Raw genomic sequence first — 21178 nt, forward strand, 5'->3', positions numbered from 1 at the left:
GTGAAGGAGCTCATAGCTGTGGACCACCGAGTAGATTTTGTCTAAGTTACAGCCCCGGTTTTACTGAATTCAGGTCTCACAGATGGTTTTGGATACACTGAATTTCTCAGTTCTTGTTTGATTAATGGGAAACTTGTGATTTCCGCCACCCATGGGCACATTGGCTGTATTCAAAGTCTGAGACGAAACCAGCAATTAATCTGTCACTTTTCAAACAAAATCCTTTGTGTATCAAAGGGTCAGTGGGTGACCACAACATACCCACAACACACACACATACTTCCCTGTGCAGCTTCAGTGAGATTACCTTCTAATGGCCCGGCATTTAGTAATGCGTGTTATTGTCCCAGAGGCAGGGACTCCCCTGGTAGCCTGCCTGAATGGCCGCTTATTGCTCTCCTCTCAAGCTGTATGATTAATGGTTTACCACCATTAATGTAGGCCACCAATGACAGCATTATTAGGACATCATGTGAATGGACTGCTATGATGTAGGAAAAAGAGATATATGACTGGGAGGTAGGTATAAGTAGCACAAAAGCATCATGTTTCATAAGGTTAAAAGAACACAGTTATTTACCAGTTATGAGTTGTTTCTATCACAATTATCACAGAAAAACAGTGAAAATTGGACACACTTTCCTACTACACTTAATGGGAAAGTGTGTCCAATCTTTTGACTGGTACTGGACAGCACTTTGGTTGACTTTAGAGAGTTTAACAAGCTCTAAAAATAAAAGTGGATGAGATTGGATTGGGTTGTCACAAAGTTATGGCTGATTAGTGCATGCCCCTGCCTATGTCTTTCTTCTTCTGAAAATATCATTCCATTGGTCTTTAGCTCAGTTAAATGAACAAAATGCCCACCGTGGCAAAGCTGCTGAGTTATTTTCCACTCGGATTACTGCTGTGGTGCCAGCATGAAATTTCAAGACATTGTGTGCCTGCATCAAGTGTGCTTTTCAGAAGGTTGTTGTCATATAATGAATTTCCATTAAAAACAAGGTTGTGATTTGGAGAACATCACCTTCTCCGCCCTTGTGCAGTGGATGTTCACTTGGTTGTTGACCTAAAGCTACATCGACTAACAAATCACCTTGAATGTAGCACTCAAGACATACATTTTTCCCAGCTCTCCCTGACGTGCAAGACAGCTGTCACTTTGGACTATGCTCATTTTAGCCTGCAGAGAGTATATCTCATCATCCTCTCTTTAAAAATAATAACATCATTCAACCTGTGTCCTTAGTTGCCAGTTGCATCATTAGGGCAAGTTCTGAATGTTCTAAAGCAGCCTTAGTCATTACCTGGACAGCAAGCAAGAAATCCACCCTCAAGCAAACCTTCTATCCTGACTGTAGTCATATTTCTACAAAAAAAATAAAAACTGACAGAATCAGTTATTTGGGTCTGTAAAGGAAAGGAGGCAGAATGGGTCATCAAACGGAAGGCTTCTATGCCAGAGACGACTTTTCACAGCCGTTCTTTCTTTTTGGTTTAATGATGATTTCTTTTAACTATGGCAACTGTTCACACAGTCAGAATTTGACTACTAAGGTCCTTAAAACTTACCTAAAAAACCTTAAAAATGATTTCCTTTTTCTTTATTTAGATTCATGCTGTGATTTTATGAGGATGGATGCTCTCTTTTATGTATGTACATTGAATACAACGCTAACAATAGCCTGCTAGCTTAGCTAAGGTTAAAACTTGAAGTTTTTCCTGGTTCCCTCCAAATGTAACAAATTCAAGTATAAGCACATTTGAGGAGCATTGTTTGTTTCTTTTTTGTCATTTTTATGGTCAACTTGGAGAAAAATGTATTAGTTAAAATGACCATCTGTCGATGGGATTATTTTTTCAACTATTACAAGAAAATAGAAAAAAAGTTTCTCTGTTGCTCAATTGCTCAGATGTTAATGTAACTCCCATTTACTCTTATTTTTTGAAGTTGCTTTCATTCCTTTTTACATTTCAGTTTATATTTTAGTTATTTTTGTGGGTCCTTAAAATTATTCATATGTTTTATAAATGTCAGTGTTATGACAATTTACTGGCTGGGGTGCAAGATTTTATTTATGGTCTTCATTAGTGTGGAGAAGAATAATGTTTTCATTACTTCAGCTACAGCAGTGTTGGGTTTTGAGTGGGTTTTCCTGTGTAGGTTTCGTCTTCTCCTGCTTTCCTTGGGTATGGCTTCCAGTTACTGATTGATGGCTCATGCAACTCACCTGTGACTACTGATTACTGCCTCCTTTAAAGCCTGGCCCTGCTCATCAGCTGGTGCCAGTTTTTCTGCTTTCCAGTAGCATTGTATTGACAAATATATTACGGTTCAACATCTGACAGAGGATTTTGTTGTTGATCTTGTCTACCTTTGCCTGTTCCAGATCATCAGTCTGGATTTTGTTATTTGGATGTGTTTGTAGCTCTTCAAGCTGTTGGAACTTATCAGTCAGTCCTGTGAGTTCATCTATCCTCTGGTCATTTTGCACCATTACCTGTCTGGAAGGTTCAGTTTCTTGCACCTCAGAAAACTTTCATGGTCAGAAGATCTCATTTCATTTTAGATAGATTTCACTTTAGATGTATTTCTTAGTACTCACCTGTGACTTGACCAGCTTCATCTTCTCCAGTAGCCTCCACCAGACTCCCCCCCTTGTTTCCACCTCATAAATTGTTCTCCAGAGGGCCATCAGAGACACAACCACTCATGCTCGCACTCACCCCGAGGAAAAGTTTAGAGCAGGTATCTCACATTCCAGTCCTTAAGGGCCAGTGTCCTGCAGGTTTTAAATGTTTCCCTGCTCCAACAAACTTGATAAAATTTTAATGGATCCAACATCTTATTGTCAAGTTCTGCATATTGACCCATTAATTTGAGTCAGGTGTGTTGAAGCAGGTAAACATGTAAGACCCACAAGATGGTGACCCACAAGGACCAGAGTTTGAGTTCCCTGATTTAGAAACGTTAACTAAACATGTTTTTGGACTGTGGGAGGAAACCGAAGCACCTGGAAAAACATGCACAGGGAGAACATGCCCCAGACAAGGTTTGAAACACTGGTTTCACTAGTTAAAGGTCTGGACATTTGTAGGCATATATTTAAAATGAGCCAACACATTCACATTCCGATTACCAAAGTTAAGATTTGGCATCAGTTTTCAAGACATAAGGCATGCCTTTACCATTGCTTTGCAATACACAGAAAAAAATCCTCTACAGCTGCATTGCTCGAGTTCTCCACTCCTCCATTAAGTGATACACCAACAGGGCCGATAGTAAATGATTATAGATACATGATTTTATGTTGCTCACATGGAAGAAAGGGGGTGGACTCCCAAGCACAGGGCTAGTGTTCCAAACTCTACTATGACACTGCTGTTTTCCACTTTTATCTGATGTCTTTCTTTTGACTTCTGGTCTCTGTTTTTGACCTACTTGGTTTTCAAATATATATATACACTGATTTAAAAAGACTATATTTTGCTATCAAATTCAGTTTTGTTCCTACAATAAAATTCTTTTTAAATGCTTACTTTTCGCTTCCACAATTGCTTGCTACCACCTCACGGCATTCTAAAAACACTGTACATCTCAGACTTCCAATATAACTCTGTTATCTGCAGAAATACTCTGATTACTCTGCGGTTGTGGGGTGTATCCGTAATGGACAAGAAGCTGTGTACAGAGATTTAGTCAGTCAATTTGTGAGATGGTGTGGAATTGCCTCATACTGAACACAAACAAAACAAAAGAGATGATTGGTGACTTCAGTCAGAACAGGAGTAAACAAAACACTGTTTACATCCTGAGTGAAGATGTCGAGATGGTGGAGGAATACAAGTACCACAGGAGTTCAGCTAGACAACAGACAGGACTGAAAATGCAACACAGAAACATCTACAAGATGTTGGCCCATCATTTTAGTGGACTGTGCATCCAAGAAGCCCACCCAAGAAACTGCTATCCAGTGGCTGGATGGCTCATTTGGCAGGGTATACATCTCTAATGCAGGAGACCCAAGTTTGAATCCCACCTTCCAGTTGGGGCTTTAGGCAAGACCTTTAACTCTACTGTCTAACCCCCTTTGCTAAATGACTGTAGGAAATAAAGTCCTGTATACTGAGGTTGTGCTGGAAGAGCAGAGAGGGGTTGGGAGAGGCGTGAGATCTCACTAATAAAACTAAAGTCAGTTGTGCCACAAACAGCTGCTTCTTGTGTGTCTGGAGGTGGCATTGAATAGGAATAGGACCCATGAGTGTGCAGTGTATGTTTAAAGGGTTGTGTTTGCGAGATTCACCCGGGACGCAATACAAGCCAGAATCACACCTTGGAATGGGTAACAAAAGTGCTAATTTGTTGTGTATTGGAGATAGAAAACAGTTTTTAATTTGTGTTCTTGATGAACTGTCCAAATGACAGACGCCACAATACATCTGCTGAGATTTGGCTGGTGTGTTTTCAACTAAACATGTGCATGTTTGCACACCTGGTGGATGTATTCAACCAAATGGTTCATAGACAGGGACACTTAAACAACCAGTGCTTTAAAATGCAAGTTAATGACATCACAATGTGTTTTTTGTGCCATAAGCAGATCATTGTGTTAAATGTTTTGCAGAACTGGGCAGGTGTTTTGCTCCTTGAGTGTAAGGTTTTATTTTTGTAGATGAGCTGTCCTAGAACACAATTAGGGTACAAAAGCAACATGGATGGGTAAGTGATAAAATACATTTTATTACATTTATTTTTGCTCATAACCATGTCAGTCTTACAAGTTTTTATCATTTTTCAACAGCCGTATAAACCATCTTGACATATTTATCTTGCCAACAAAAGGTCATCACATATAAACTGAAATCCTGCATCATCCTCATTATAATGATAAAAAGCCAAGAGAAAATAAAATAGATGTTGTACCGAGAAGCACAGGGGTGCCTTTTCAAGATGTCAGCACTATTCTTAAGGTAGAATTAGAGCCAAACACGGTAAAGAGGGAATGTTTACTTCCTATTTAAAAGCCAAAAAGGCATCGAGCAAAATGCAATAAATCAACCTGTCATTTTGTCAAAAAAGAATTTTGATTGCACAGTAACGACCACTGACTCGTAGGGTGTTACAGGAATAAAGCAAAGATTGTGTGGGAAGATGGATATGTGTATAATTGTCCCATGAGTAGTGGGTATGTAGCTGTTTATTATGCAGTTGTGTGTGTGTGTGTGTTTCAGTATGTGTGCATTTTGTATTAGGGTGGGGACTTTAAAGTGACTACACAAAATCCAATAGGCATTTCCAGAAGGTGCCCAGACTGCTTTTGATGCTTAAGTATTCAAAGCGTTTTTTAAAATATTTTTATATACATGTATTTAGCAGCTATTCTGGAGGATTTGATCATATCACTCTAAACTTAAGCTTTCTTCACAACCTAGCTAAGCTTCTGCTGACATTTTACCAAATAAATTTATATATTTATTTATGTATTTATCTCAAGTATAGGAGCTGCAAAATTGTAATCAAAACTTAGTAAGTCCTTCTTGTGAAGCAGAGGATCTGCTTGTTTGTAGTAAACAAATTGTGCAGGAGGAAATATAACTGACATCTTTGGCTTGAATTACTATATCTGGTAACTGCTTTTAATTATTATTATTGCATTTACATAGCTAGATTTGTCTAGAAACTTTATTTCATTGTGTGAATTGGATTTTTTTTTTAATAAAATGAGAGCATAGACATTTCCTCGAAGAAAAGCTACATAATAATTTCTTTTCTCCTAGAAGAAGGGAAAGAGAATGCACCATTCTGCATACTATTTCTGTAAAATTGGTTATATTATTTTACAAGACATGACACACTACTCTGTGGCAGCACTTATTTTGTAAATGCAAAGAAAACCAGACACAGCAAATCCATTTTCCCCTCCCCCTCCTTTTCAACCGTTACTGTAATGAATTGGCATGAATGACAAGAAGGCAGTGTAGTGAGAAGCCTTTTCCTTGTCTCCATTAGCAGGTCCTGTGTTTCCACAGCGGCATCAAAGGGAGAAGAGCAGGAGAACGTGGGGAGGGGAGGCAGGCTGTAAGCTTCAAGCTGCACACAGAGATAAAGACCAGACATATCTGGGAGTGTGTGTGCAAGTGTGTGTGTGTGTGTGTCTGTGTGTTGTAGGGATTAGGCTGACTTTGACTGGCTCTGCTCCATTGTGACAGCAGCTCCTAAGAAGCTGCACACTGCCACATGACGGGCAGGGCTTGGAATTGCACAGATAATGTCTGCCTCACTTTCACACACACATACACACAATTGCTCTGTAGCGTCTGTGCAATAATGTCTCTTAGCCCCAGGAAGCTCCAGCTTTGCTAATTTGCGTGGCTGGAGACACATGCAATATAGGCACTAAAGGTCATTGGGTCTTGACGGTGTTCAATTAGGCTACAGACAATACATGTTAGATTTTGTGTGTGTGAGTGTGTGTCTCCATGTGTTCAGATGTGGAAAAGATCACGAAAAGATGAACAAGACAGACATCGTGCAAGGAAATGTTACATGATAACGTTTTGATGACTGGGTGCTGAAGCTGTTCTTCATGTGAAGTGCTGTGAATGAGAGGGAAAAAATAATACTACCAAAATGGGTGAAGGAAAATAAGTGGAAAAGAAAGGTAGACTATGCAGGGATCAAAAGCTCTATCAGAGGAAGAACAATAAAAATTTAAGGCACACAAAAGTAAAAATCAAAAAAAATCCTGTTCTGATAAAGCCGCTTCATATTCTTCTAGAACTGCATTACTGTACAACTGCCTCGAGAGTTTTATTCTTTGCCTTAGATGGAATGACATAAGCTTTCTTCCTCAGTTAGAGGTTTTAATGTTTGACTAAAAATCCTCAGCTAATTCCTGCTATGCTTGACCATCCTCATTACTTTCATCTGTAATGGGATCAGTGATGCCATACTACTATATTAAGTCTGTGCCATAAACATTCAGCTGTCATGTGTTATTTTTCATTTACCTTTCATCCTTTTTCGTTTACTCTTATAATGATGGTTTTAGTTCCAAATAATTACCCGTAAACAATCTTAACATTTGATTCAAGGCTTCTTTCTTCAATAGTGGCCTATTGAATACATAACATTTGGATCTTTTTATTTTTTGCAGGTAAATTTGTGCAAATTATAGTTTGCTTATGGATATGAATAAATGTTGCATTGAGTAAGCTAATAACAATATTGTGTCTGCTATTGATTCATGCCCCAAAAACAGGCTCATATTCAAAGTATCATCAAAGTATGAAATTATGTATTAAAGCCCTCAACTTGTCCTACCATGACATCCAGATACCAGGACACCTCAACCATCAGGTCATGCTACTATGATTTCACTTTGTCATATTGATGAGTCTTTATGAACATTGTGCCTGTTCTCATTCTTTTACGTAGCATTTTGGTTGTTGTGTTTTCCTGATAGCTTTTTTTTTTGTTTTGTTTTGTTTTTTTTTGCATTTCTTTCTAAACCTTTCATGTTACTTACATCTCTGCTTATGATACTGTATTTGACATTCTGAGTCTCATTTAGGTTGTTTGTCTCATCAACATGATGTCATAGCAATGCTTATGGAAAGCATGTTACTTTGAGTACTTTCTGGATGTCATTTACACAAATTTACAGTGTCATTTTGCACTGATAAAATAACAACAAATAGTTAGAGACAGTGCGGTGCAATGTGAAAGGCCATGCAAAATTACAAAAACTCTTACTATGCATGATTTGATGTGAAGAATCTAGGACCAGGCTGGTCTCACTGGTTAGATTTGCACCTCTTTGTGATGGTTTTGTAGACATTTTTTTCTTTTTTTCATCAGTTTATGTCACTTCTTTTGATTTTGTGTCACAGTGTGTCTTTGAGATCATTCTTATTGTTATTCCTTTTCCCTTTCTTTCATGAAAATTAGCTGGAAAATAAACTATTTCCATATTAATGGATATTCTTACATATATTTTACAATCAAATGTACTGTATGTAGGTTAGTTTGCATATAGACAGCTTTTTCTTAATTGCTGCCACTGACTTTTCTATTGGTGAAATATATTGTCATCACATCTTGCAATAACATAAAATCGTAAAGAAATTAATATAATAATGCCAGCATGTGAGTTATTAACTCTCTCCCACAGTTGTCACTATGTCATTATTTTAATGCTTCTTCTTTAGATGCTCATATAGCTTCATTATTTGCATTTGACATCCAGGGTTGTACTACTGAGCTCTGACTCTTCACTTGAAAGCACAATCAAGCCTGCAAGCAATTTAGTGACTGCAAGCAATTTAGTGACTGCAAGCAATTTAGTACATCTTGTACATATTTTCTTCCTAGATGTCCTCATATGTTTTATTCAGCTTTTAAGATTTTGTATTATATTTATTTATAATAAACGTCTCATGAAGTTATGTTTGGATTCCACCTGAACAGACAGTTTCTAAAAGTTTTTTTTTTTTTTTTTATAAATAAAACACCAGATGTTGATACACAGTTTATGAAGAGGAATATTTATGTCACAGAGGCTATAGATGTGTTCATGTCATGTGTGTGGTATGCATTACTGAAGGAGGCTCTGCGTGAGCTTATAAATACCAAAGACTGTTTATTCAGCTATGGTCATGTCTTGTAGGACCATGCGTGCCACTGTGTGTGTATGTGTGTGTGTGTGTGTGTGTGTGTTTGTGCATTTGAGGGAGAGAAGGCACAGTTTTTGCCTGTGTCCATTGTAGTGCATTATTCTTCATTAGAAACAGATGAGTGACTCTGTCTATTTCAGACAGAAATTTCTGCCCCTGGGTTCAAGTCAGTCCACCAACCAGGCACCCACAAAGAAACACACACACACACACACACACACACGTACAGCTCAACATTATGCACCATGTCGGTTTAGGACACAGAAAAATGAGTCATTGTAGAAATTAACATGATGGAGTTGAATCTCGGCCAACAACAGTGTTATCCCTTTGCATGAATGCAAACGTTATACAGTAAGAAACATAATTTCCTGATATTCAGAGGAAAGGCATAATGCTGATTTGAAAAACAAAGTAGATGTGTTTCTTTAAAGTTCCTTGAAAAACTTTTTTTTTTTAGTCCTTCAAGTATAGAGTTTGAATGTCATTTTAATTTTTGATGAAAAGGTTCTTACACAAAAGTGTTATATCCTGTACACAAAAATCTCAAAAGCAATTAGCCTCTCTCAAAAACGTAGTTTGATACATTTGTATATACATTTACAATGAAAGACAATTCAGAATTCCATATTCAGGTTATCTTAAATAAAGCATAACTATTGGAAAGCTCACATAGAGACAGTTGTGCATTTCACATTCAGCCCGGGTTTTTCTTAAGTATAACTAGAGGAATATAAATTGAATTCCAGGATGGGTAGACTTGCATGATGAGCCTCTCTGTTATCTTTAAAATGGATTTAACTTAATACTGCCTGCCTCTACATTGCTGGCTATTTCTTACATGCAATTATCCAACATGCCAACACCTCACTTTTTATGCTTACTCAGGGGTGCTAAAGCTTTTGGTTTGTTTAGAATATGGGAGATTTTTTAAACAGTACAAAGCTATTTCCAGCTTCTCAACATTCAGCCAAATTCAGTGGATAAGTATATATAATACTGTTTCTGTAGCTCTCTTAAAATACATCAAAAATGCTTGAAATTACTGAAATAAGTTAAAAGAAAAAAACATGAAGAGAATACTTTGATGGACAGGTGAATAATGGATTTGATTTAAAGGCCATCCGGTGGTGAGCATAAAAGCCTGAACATGCATTAACAATAAATTCCTCAAAACGAAGACAAAAGATGGATTTGACTTCCATAGCCCCCATTTCATGGTCAAATTGGTACTACTGTGAAGAGAAAGCAAAAGAAAGACAGACCAAAAGAGACAGAGAGAAGCGGGTGTGTATAGAGAGAGCAGATTACATAAGTCCTTCACCTCACATGCCTGACTATGTGACTGCAAAATGCCCAAGAGACTGGGGGATGGAGGAAGGCAGCCAGAGAAGAAAAGGAGGGGGAAGCGGAGTAAATTGGAGAAAATTAAGTGGAAGAAGGGAGAGGGGGGTGGGGGGTGATTTGAGAGCGAGACAGGATGGTGAGGGAGGCTGATGAGAGGTTTATAAAAAGGAAAGTGAAGATGATGCAGAGGGCGTATGAAGTAGGCCTCTGTCATTCTAGTTAATGCCAGTCACCTCGCCTCAACGGCAGCTAAAAGACTGTAGCTGAACAGGGCACAGATATGCCGTCAGACAAAAGCACTTATCAGATGCAGCACAGCTTTAAAATGCTGACGTTCTGACAAAATGGTGAAATCAAGTTACCTGGAAGGCTGGATGACTCCTTTCAAGTTGTCTGGCAGATGCAGTTTGTCACAGAATTTCTATTGTAATAATGTTTTACTAATTTTAAAAGAATACTGCATTTATCCTGCAAGTTTAGATTTTAAAAAATGTGCCAGTGATGTTTAGTATCATTTCATAAAAAAACATACATTTACATGCTAAAATTACACATCAGCATATTTCCCCTTTTAAAGAGATTTGGTTCATGCTGCACAGCTTCTGTTAGAAATCCAAATCACTGGAGTGCCTGGGGATTAAGTGACTTATTCAAGGGCACTTCAGGAAGACAGATTTCTTCTTTTTACCCCCTAGCTTCTACTCCCAGTACTCCATTGGTGAAATATGCTACATTTATGAATATAAAGTACTTTTAGATTAATAAATACAGCAAAGATTCTATAACTACAAGCATGCCATCGTGTTATTGTTGTTAGTTGTGTTACATTTGTTGTCATTGCACTAATATGACACCACACTAGCCATTTCAGCTAAACCCCTCCTGCCTGGTGAGCGTCCGACTTGATATAAAAATACTCAGTTGACCAAGTCAGACCATAACTAAGATTTTAAAAATGTCTCAATATCTCCTCCCACCCTGCCCTTACCCTGTCTGTGTATTCATCGAAACATGTTAATAATTTTCCTTCCAAAAGTTCAAGTGCTACAAAAACTGTATGGCATTTACATCACTGAAAGTCCATTATTACCAATACGTCTTCCAAAAAAAAACCAAAAAACATCCATACTGGTAATTATTATTGAAAGGAATACAACTTAACATGGGGGGGGGGGGGGTCTCAGTCATTCATGATGTGTATATGAAAACTGTTTTTCACTTCGGAATCATGTTTGCTTTTACTTAACTCAACTCAAACACCTTTGTCTCTTCCTCTAAATTACATTGCTTGACTTGAGGACAATATCAAAACTACTTGGTTAGGGTTGGAGAAAGATCACGTTCAGGGCCATTGATGCCACTTTCCTGGTTGCCTTGGTTAACTGTGAACATAACATGTTATATAGGAACTTTGGCATCTCCTGGTTAAGTTAAGGCAGTAACTTCATATGGTTACTAAAATGATCATGGTCAGAGATAAAGTCCAATCTTTTTACAGCACATCTGTCACCTTCATGGACACCATTTTTACTCTTCACATGTACTTGCTCTAATGCCCACTGAAAGCCAAGTATTCTTTGAACATCACTAAAGGTTTGGCCTACGCGTTTAAACAGTACATGGGGTGGTATTTGGGAAGAAGACTTTTTCTATTGTATCTGCGTTGTAGATGTTAAGTTTCAATGGAAATTGGCTCTGACACTTTACAGCATTGAGGTTCCACATTCCAACCTCGACTAGGATCTTTCTGTGAGGAGTTGACATGTTCTGCCATGTGCTGATTTCTCCAACAAACCTGATTTCATCCTACGGCCCAGAAACAGGCATTAGATGCTTCTGGGTTTCTAGATTGACTAATGTAGGAATGAGTCTAGGTTCGCACGGTTGCCTGTGTCTCTATACAAGTCTGAATTTCAGCAGGCTCTTTAGAAAATAAATAACTACCTTTTAGTGTCAGATTCACTCACCCAAACACACATCAGTTTGCTCAGTGAAGGTTAAACATCCAAAACTGGTTTCAGTGCTTAAGTTTCCAAAACATGTTCCTGAGGGGCTGCATGTGAGAAAATGCAAATACACTCAACGTTTCCTCAGAACGTCTTGTGAAGATTACCCGCCAGCTGCCTACTGTAATAAGGAGTATGGAAAATATCGAGCCATGTGTAAATGCAGCAGAAGAACATTTAAGGCAAGTGAGAGCTTTTGCTAGTAAGTGTTTCTGCCTTCTATTTTCCCTTGTCCTATGCTGTCTACAAATGCAATGTGCAAATTAATCAAAATGTATGAATCAGTATAAACAGACAAACCCTCTGAAGTGAGTCTAATCCATCATTCTCAGATACTGTAACAACAAAAATAAATAAATAAAAGAACTGATGTCTACAGTATTCTTTGCATCATGTGGGGAGTCCATGCACACACCATTCTATAATGTCTTTAGCTGTAACAGAGCATCTCCAGCTGAGAATCTGCCACTGTGACATGCATATGTGAACAGCAACATCATGGCACTTCCTGCTGATGCTCTGCATATTTTTCAAAAACTGCATTTATGTGAGAAAAAGCTTTAAAACAAAAACTGCTTCTGATTTTATATTTCATTCAAATGTTAAAAACAAGCCTATGGACAAATAGAACCTAAATAAACAGGCTGTTAGATGGATTAAAATAAAATAAAAGGAACTTAAAATAAAAATAAAAAGTTTTTTTTTTTTTTTTGGATTTGTAACTTTATTTAGAGGCTCTGGAGGCTTCCTTTGTATGAAGTCAGTCTATAATATTGTGCAAAAATATAATTTATAAGGAAGTGTACTCATACTAGCAGTAGACCAATTTTTGCAATATGCGGATCTCAACACAAAATTAAAGATTTAAAAGATTTAGAATCTGTGTGCTAACTGTTGTGACACCTGGTGCCTAATGCATAAAACTGTGCGTAGCACAGCAAACTACAGGTGGCATCTGCAGCACAAAAAGGAAATGCAGCATACTTCAACTTTCAGATTTATAAAAGCGTGCGCATGCACGCCCCACGCCTGTTTCCGTTTATAAGCTAGAATCAACTCTAAAGCAGGCAAATGTGAGGGAATGCCTTCCCATGCCCACATGGTGGCTATAAAGGGTCGGGTGAACGCCTATTCTAAATATTAATCACATGATTTGCATGAAGGCTCTGGAGGGAAAAAGAGGGAAGAAGAGGAATTTTTCGGGGTGTGAGACTGAGATCCTGATGGACCACATTGGCAGAGGCATCGGAACATGCGGCTGGATATCGCAGTCGGTAAGGCATCCTTCAGTCATGCGGGAGATCGAAGTTTGAATCCCACAGGGGTGAACAGTAACACCTTTCATTTGGGGCCTTAGGCAAGACACTACAGCTCACAGTAAATCGTTTTGGAACAAAGCATCTGCTAAATGACACTAATGATGCCGGTAATGTAGTCTTTTGTTTCAATGTATAAAATAAATATGTACAGGTACAACTAAGATTGGTAGCAGTTTATTTAGTGTTAAATAATATTTCTTTATAGTTCCTGGGTGTAACAGCTGGGTCGGTGGGGCTGCAGCTGTGATTGGAGAGGGTGAGGCTAGAGACTCCACGCAGCACCGCAGCAGCAAAATATTGTTTTCCACTTCTGAAAGAGTTTGGGTGAAATAAAACAGTGTCATGTATTAGCAGTATGCTGCAATTTTTCCTCTAAACAGTTTGCAGTTAGGCCTGGTACACACATAACAATTTTTTAATCTGATGAGATTTTTTATCTGGTCGAGACCTCACACGTGAAGATTAAAAAAAATCAGTTTTGGCCGTATTGTGTGTGGTGTGCTCCGAAAATGTAATCACAGAACAACACACATATAAAGATGCTGTCCCGCAACTGATCTACAATCCAGTCCCCTGAGCCAGACAAATGTCGAAACGTAGAAGAAGAAACATAGTAACAACCGGAAAACACAACACACAGCATGGAAGAGGACATACAGGACAAGGGAATGATGGTCGTCTTAGGACTATTGTTAACAGAAAAAGCCAGAATTAAAAAAATAACATTTACTTCTTTGTTTCCTAGCCAGCTCGCTCTCTGATTGGCTACATTCTGTACCACATCACCATCCACGCAGTCAGAATGCACGAGTCGTTGGCGTTCCTCAGAAATCGGCACTGAAATATTAAACATGTTCAATGTTCCCAATTGTCGGCTACGACCCGTTTCGGAGCGTATTATCTGGACAAATGATGATTGGACAGGGAAATCTCATGATGATCAGGCGTTTGCAGTCCGAGGTCGGAAAGAGGCAAAATTGGCACAAAAACAGCCTAAAAATCGTTATGTGTGTACCAGGACTTATAATTTCATGAAGGGTCCATGCAGATTTTTGTTTAGAAGTCAAATGCTGGCACTTGACTTCTAAAAGAACACACACCTCATTTGGGCATAATCTTTTGAGCAGGCGATGTTAACTTGCATTCAGGGAGCCTGTGAAGAGAGTTGGTCCCTTCTGCCACTTTCAGTTACCTGTGATAAACACATTAAAAATTATTTTAGCTTCATATCATGCATGCTAATTTAGTATAGAATGGGAGAAAAGAAATGGCTTGTTCAAATATCTTTAACTTTTCATAAAATCCAATGTAGCAGAAATTAATTATCCATTATAAATAGTGGCTTTCCCAAGGAATTTTATAGCAGTTTATTTGAAAATAATAATAATAAAAAACTAACTTAGGGTTATACAGTTACATTCATGGTCAGTTCAAACTGCTGCCAATAATACAGCCCTCCCAACATGCACTCATATTCTTCTTCAGGATGGGCTCTATGGTCAATCATGATGTTAGGCACTGCCTGAAAAACCGGGTTACTATAAAGGTTAGGGGTTGTCTGCAATGATCTATGTGTGACCCACATGTGTAGCAATTGTCCACCAACTTTCATGAAAATCAAACAGATATTTTATGTACAATTCTTCAGAAAAACAGGCTGTAACAAAAACAGATAATTTTGGTGAGTTAGTAGCTGCAATGGCACCAAAGTTAACTAAACTAGTAGACAGAAACAGAGGAAAAGGCTGGAGAAGACTAAAGGTTGATGGGGGCAGAGAGGCTAGGAATGAAAAAAGGGGATGTTATAAATAAAGGTCAACCACACTTCTCTCTGTAGATTAAAGAATTCCCCAGCCTGGATTTTTGTTGTTTGTCATATCCTTCTCTATTATTTTAAAGTTGACATTTTGCGTTTGATGGGTTTGTGCACAGGCGTAACAAAAGGTTTCAGAGAGTTAGTGGAGAGAAAACCTTACATGTGAGGGGAGTTTAAGAATTTATACGTGTTCATTTCACTGGTGAGTGTGAATGAATGATAGTGGAGATTAACTGAGTGGATGTGAGTTCATTATCAGGGCATTAACAAAAAAGTCAAGCTGATTTCAATTACTAAAATAGGATCATTAGATGCTTTTGGATGCCCCTCAATGGTGTGGTTCCATCATTACAGTCTGGCCTCAGCAGGTACAAATCTGACCAGCAGAGGTCACTGTTGATCCATAAAACACAGGCATGGTCACGGATTGTCAGCACTGATTGAAGAAATTATACAAAAGTGACTATGTTTCAGGGTTTTTACATTCTTATTAAATGTTTAGGGTCACCTGCTGTAATTTTAGCTTAAAAGGGAGTACATTGTTAAAGTACACAGGTATTGGAAATCAGTAGCCTAAATGATGAGTCTCATGTCAATAATAAGTAATTGAATTCTATTTGGGGCATCTGGCTCAATTTTCTAAATGCAATTACCCCACACAACAATACATTGTAACTGGCCTGTTTCTTTTCCTATCTGTTATTGCAGACTATTACATGTTCCCATTGCACAGACTGGCCAAAATGGAATTAGGAAGATTTCTGATGTTCTCATTCTGCCGTAAACACATACTGGAATACAATCAATAGTCCACCCACTGTTCTTGCAGCAACACTACAAACAATGCACATGAGCACAAAAGTAGTCTGGGTACTTTAATATAACTGTGGTGCATAAATAGAAAACCCTGCCATTGTTAGACAAATTACAGTTTTTTAGTTAGATTTTTTTCATGTGTGTGCATTTTTGTTAATCAAAACAGGTGTATTTTTCAGCCTTTAAATGACAGCATACTGTTTTATTTATTATTATTATTATTAATAATAATAATAATAATTTTATTGGTGAATTCAAACTGTCCACTTTTTGGTGTTTAAGCAGCTTTACTTAACTATCTTGATGTATTTGTTGACAGAAGTGATTTTCCCAAAGGGTTCAAGGAGTTTGATATCTTGTGTTATATGAAAAATTCTGTCACCACGTATTGTTTCTTTCTACTTAAACTTTTCAGTTTATGTTGTCACTTTATCCTCGCCATCAATGACACCACATCGTTGGTTTCTTTCATCATTTTCCTTTTCATCTCATCCTTTTTTTCCCCTTTCCTCCTGTATGAATCTTATTGATCAGTCCATTAATAACTGATAATAACGATAACAATTCCCTGTTGACAGGTGCAGCACATTATAAACTAAACTCAATGAGTAAGAGGTCCTGTGCAAAAGACTGATGCTTTCCATTGCTTAACAGCAACTGTGCATTTCCATTTTACCTAATAGCTGAATCTGTTTGCACCTGATGTGTGACTGTTCACACTTCCCCTCATGTCTTATGCACAAACACTGACCCTTAGCATCTTTTAATAGCTCTGATAAAAATCTAGCTTTTGCATTTAGTTTTAATTGGCGATGTATAATGATTTGCCTTACTTTACTTCTTTTTAAAATAAAGTTGGGCACACAAATGAGGTATTTTCAAAGGTTACCCAACTAGATACAAGAAAAAGTCATTTGTCTCCCCTTGACAGGTCTAGCTAATAGGGTGAGGGTAACACAGTCTCATGCCCAAGCACCCTTTAGCTTTAGTTTCATTTATTAAGTTATTCTTAGAAATCAGAATAATACAATGTGCACAATAAAGAAAGGGAAAATGATCACTAATGAGTATATACTACCAGTCAAAAGTTTTGACACATTAGACTTAGAGGAAAAATGGTGTCCAAACCTTTAACTGGTACTTTATGATGCAATGTAAGATTATAAGGAGAGAATTGAGGAGTAAAACAAATAGGTATAACGTGAGTCAATAAAGTAGCACTATGTAACTTTCTAATCTTAAAAAATATGCATTTCTGGCTGGTTTTCATGGCACATGACATTTATTATGTACATTCTTGAAGCCATTGTTGCCCAGCAGCAGCAACTCACAACTTTTCCTTCTGGGACGCTGGATCACGTTTCAGCTGAGTTTTGCTTTACGTACCACATCACACACTAGCAACTGGATATCAATGCACTGGTGAGGGAAGAAGACATTTTTAGAGGAAGAGAGGAAAAGAAAGGAGGTAAAGGACAGAACAAGAGCTAAAACAAGAGTCAAGAGTGGACTGACTTTTACTTACTGGAGAGAGGTCACAGTACAGGCAGGATGCAAGATGGATGCCATAGTAGCGGTCATTAGGGTTCACCTCACTGAGGATATCAGCCAAAGTTCTGTAGCGCTTCTTAAATAACAAAATATGAGCTAAATTGTTAGTTCAGTAGCTACTTGGTATCAGCCCAATCCTATAGTTTGTTTCGGCATGTGTGACTGGATCAAGCTCTTCTGCAGCGAACCTAGAATCTCCAGTAAAGCTAGCATGTGTGCAATGCTGGCATCTGAGGAACATGCTAACTTCACACTGAAATGCAGAAACAAGCAATGCTAACACTACACTTTGATGTCAATCACATAGTTTTATGCCACGTTTGAATTAGTAATTTTGCACATTGGGAACCATCAAGCAAAACCAATCATTTTAATACTGTTTGACAGACTGATCAAGCCTGACCTCAAACTAATGGGCTTTGACCGAATCATGATTAACAACAGCTTTCAGCTTTTAATCACTTATCTGCCTCATTTGCTTTTCAAATACTGATCTTTTGTACATTTCAAAATCCTGAATTAATAGTTTAAATTACCTTCCTAAGTAAAAGATAATAAAGGAATTTAAGTGTGTGAAGCTACACTTATTCTAAGAATAATCACACTATGATTAAAAGAGTTGGTTAAAGTGATTGATGTAGTTACTCTGCACAGACTTTGTGGAGTTCTTGAATGTTTCTGTGTTTATTCCTTTTGAGGTCATGTGTGCTTGTGGTCCTAGTTCACAAATTTTGGCCATTAAAATCAGCATATATTACACACTTAGATTGTAAAACATAAAAGTACACTAATTTTGGTAGCTATTGTTCTCCATGTTTTCTCAAAATTCCACTATTTACCATCAAAATATGTATACGACCAGCAACAAATAGAAACTGAAAAAAAAAACATCTATTGTTGGATGAGTTTTCTGCCCTGTTGAACGTTTCCATGCTGCCATCAAGTCACGCACACATTAGACCTTCATTTGTCTGAGTTACTGTTTCGCAGCCTAGAGGAGTCCGAGATGAATCCCTGACTGATTCTCAGAATCAGATAAATCAGCTGGGTCATTAGGAGCCTCATCAGCCTGCCGCTGCGAGATGAGCTGAATGTTATTAACCATGCTTGACATTTTTGTCAGTGCTATTCTAGTGTGCAACTCAGCACCTCTGGGAATTTGAATTGTTCCAAGAGAAAAACAGACTCCACCACTGGCAAATGCCATCTCAGTTGTGAAAAAAGACTTTCACTAATGGGCTTTTGATGCTACAGCAACTGTTTTGTTATCTGTTCAGTCCCTTGTTGAGTGTGAAAGTAAGAGGGGCATGCCATTTTTAAATGAGTGTTTATACTAATAAACGCTTTTATTAATATTATTATTGTTACTTTAAAGCTGCATGAGGACACTTTAGCTTATTTACTGTCCAGCTAGCTGTTAGCAGTATTCATTCTTGCATATGTTAGTTCAAATGAGATCAGTACTGTTTAGATTGCATAATTTTCTGACTTTATTATAATATTAATGCTTATAACCAAATACAATTGGATGCAAATATTTACATTTTTTACTCTGTGTTGTAAAAGTCACCTGAGTTGCTGAATGCTGAATTTAGCTTTAAACTTTATATGAAAGGCTTTATTTCAGCAGCTTTTTCCAAGGCTGCAGCTTACCTGGAGTGTGCACAAGTGCAATGTTTTAGAAACATGGCTGAAAAAAATTACCAAAATATAGAAAGTTTACAAGCTGAAATTCAAAATACTACCATGGATCTGCTGCAATGTTTTGGAAGATTTTATTCAAGCTGTGGTGCAGGAAGATGTCCTAAGCATTCAAGAGAGAATTATCTTTATGCAGGGTGTGTAAAATGCATTTAGTGACCTGATCCTCTTCTTTCTCTGACTTTGACCCTATTGAGAAACTTTGGGCCATTTTTCACTGTGAGAGAAGACAATCTATTTGAAGCGTTTGTGGTATAAAGGTACATTCTGTAAATGGCAGACTGCTGCTGCAAACCAAATTGCCCTTTCTAGGGGCCAAATCAATAAAGTGAAGTGAAGTGGCAGACTCTCTGGGTCAGAAACATTTGTAATAAAACTTGAGGACTATATAAAAACTCTAACGACATCTTTTATGATGCATCCTAAACTGTCACTACTTTCAAAAGACGTTAAAGAAGTATTTCTGTCATTATAGATTCTTTCCAGGTCAGATCACATTTACACCTTGGATTTAATGTTTTTTAAAACTATATGACTGAGATAAGACACCAGACTGGTCAGGATGCACCAAAACAAGGGCAGTGGTCAAAGGAATATTTATATGGGTGGACATGCTGCCCTAGCTGGTAAAAATATTGGACATAACTTCACAGGCATAGAAGCGAGTGAACAAACGAATGTGCAAAAGATTGCACAGAGGAAGATAAACACACGTATGTCCAGTATTCTAAAATACTCCACATAAATTGCTTTGCATGCTATCCACTAAAGTTTCTTTATGAGATATTTAAGCAGCAACACAGCTCTTCATCAAATAGTGTTACAAAACACACAACTGTGTAATAGAGGAACGAGTGGAGACCTGTAGTGTGCAAGTCATATTGTTTTTTTGTTTGTTTGTTTGTTTGTTTGTTTTGTGCATGGTTTATCTGAATTTCAGTCCAACACGGTGAACATGTTTAGAGTGCATATCTTATTTTGTCTGACCAACATCTTTAAATGAGCCACATTGAGTAAATTATATATGTCTGTGTAAAATGTCTGTTTGAAGCAAAATCCAGATAGAATGAATTCTTTTAAAGAGCAAAACTCTTTAATTCATCTCAAACCAGACAGCTTCATAATTTTTTAGGACTGGTGCTAAAAAAAATCTTTAAGTAAATCATATATACTGACTTTGATATAACAGACTCTGTGTTCAAGACCCTACTGTGACCACTGCCAGCTCCTGTTATTCTCTGTTTTTAATAATGCTTTGAGCTGGAAAGCTTTGCTCACATTAAGTGCCACAGGCAGGTGATGAAGTGCTCATGAAATGCTTCCATTCTCTACAAATACAACAAACTCAGTGAACCTCTGCATTTCTCTTTTGATTTGACAAAATTCATCGCCAACTTATAAATATTTAAGTAGAAAATATGAGTAACACTGTGAGTGAGGTGCTTGACTCCCTTAATGACTGTACAGTCTAGTTTAGAGAAGCGCTTTCACCAGTCAGAGTCAACCAGTAGATAAAGGGCATAATAATTTACTCGTCTATTTTCAGTAACATTATCGCAGCTGAATTTTATCAATCTTCCACCCGACGCCTTCCCCCCCTCTACATCTTCACACATAACCTTTAAAAAATGTCCCTGGTCGCGCCAGCGCATCAACTGACTGTAGAAGGGTTGAAGCTCCTGATAGGAGCTGAAACCATGAGGGCCACCTGTTCACTCTACTTTAAAAAAAACCATAAAAGCAGGAGGGAAAAAAGACCTGTTTAGCACACCTGTATAATTATGACATTTAGTCACTGTGTTGTGATGCAAATTTATGTTACTCCTGTTTCTTATTCTTGCTTGCAGTCTTCTCTTATTCATACAGGTTCAACCTTTTTTTTTTTTTTTTTTTTTCTTTTTTTGTCTTGAAGGCGAACTGTAAATTATTTTGTTTGCATAAGATGA

Source organism: Melanotaenia boesemani, chromosome 3 (assembly GCF_017639745.1).
Source record: "Melanotaenia boesemani isolate fMelBoe1 chromosome 3, fMelBoe1.pri, whole genome shotgun sequence".
Taxonomy (NCBI): domain Eukaryota; kingdom Metazoa; phylum Chordata; class Actinopteri; order Atheriniformes; family Melanotaeniidae; genus Melanotaenia; species Melanotaenia boesemani.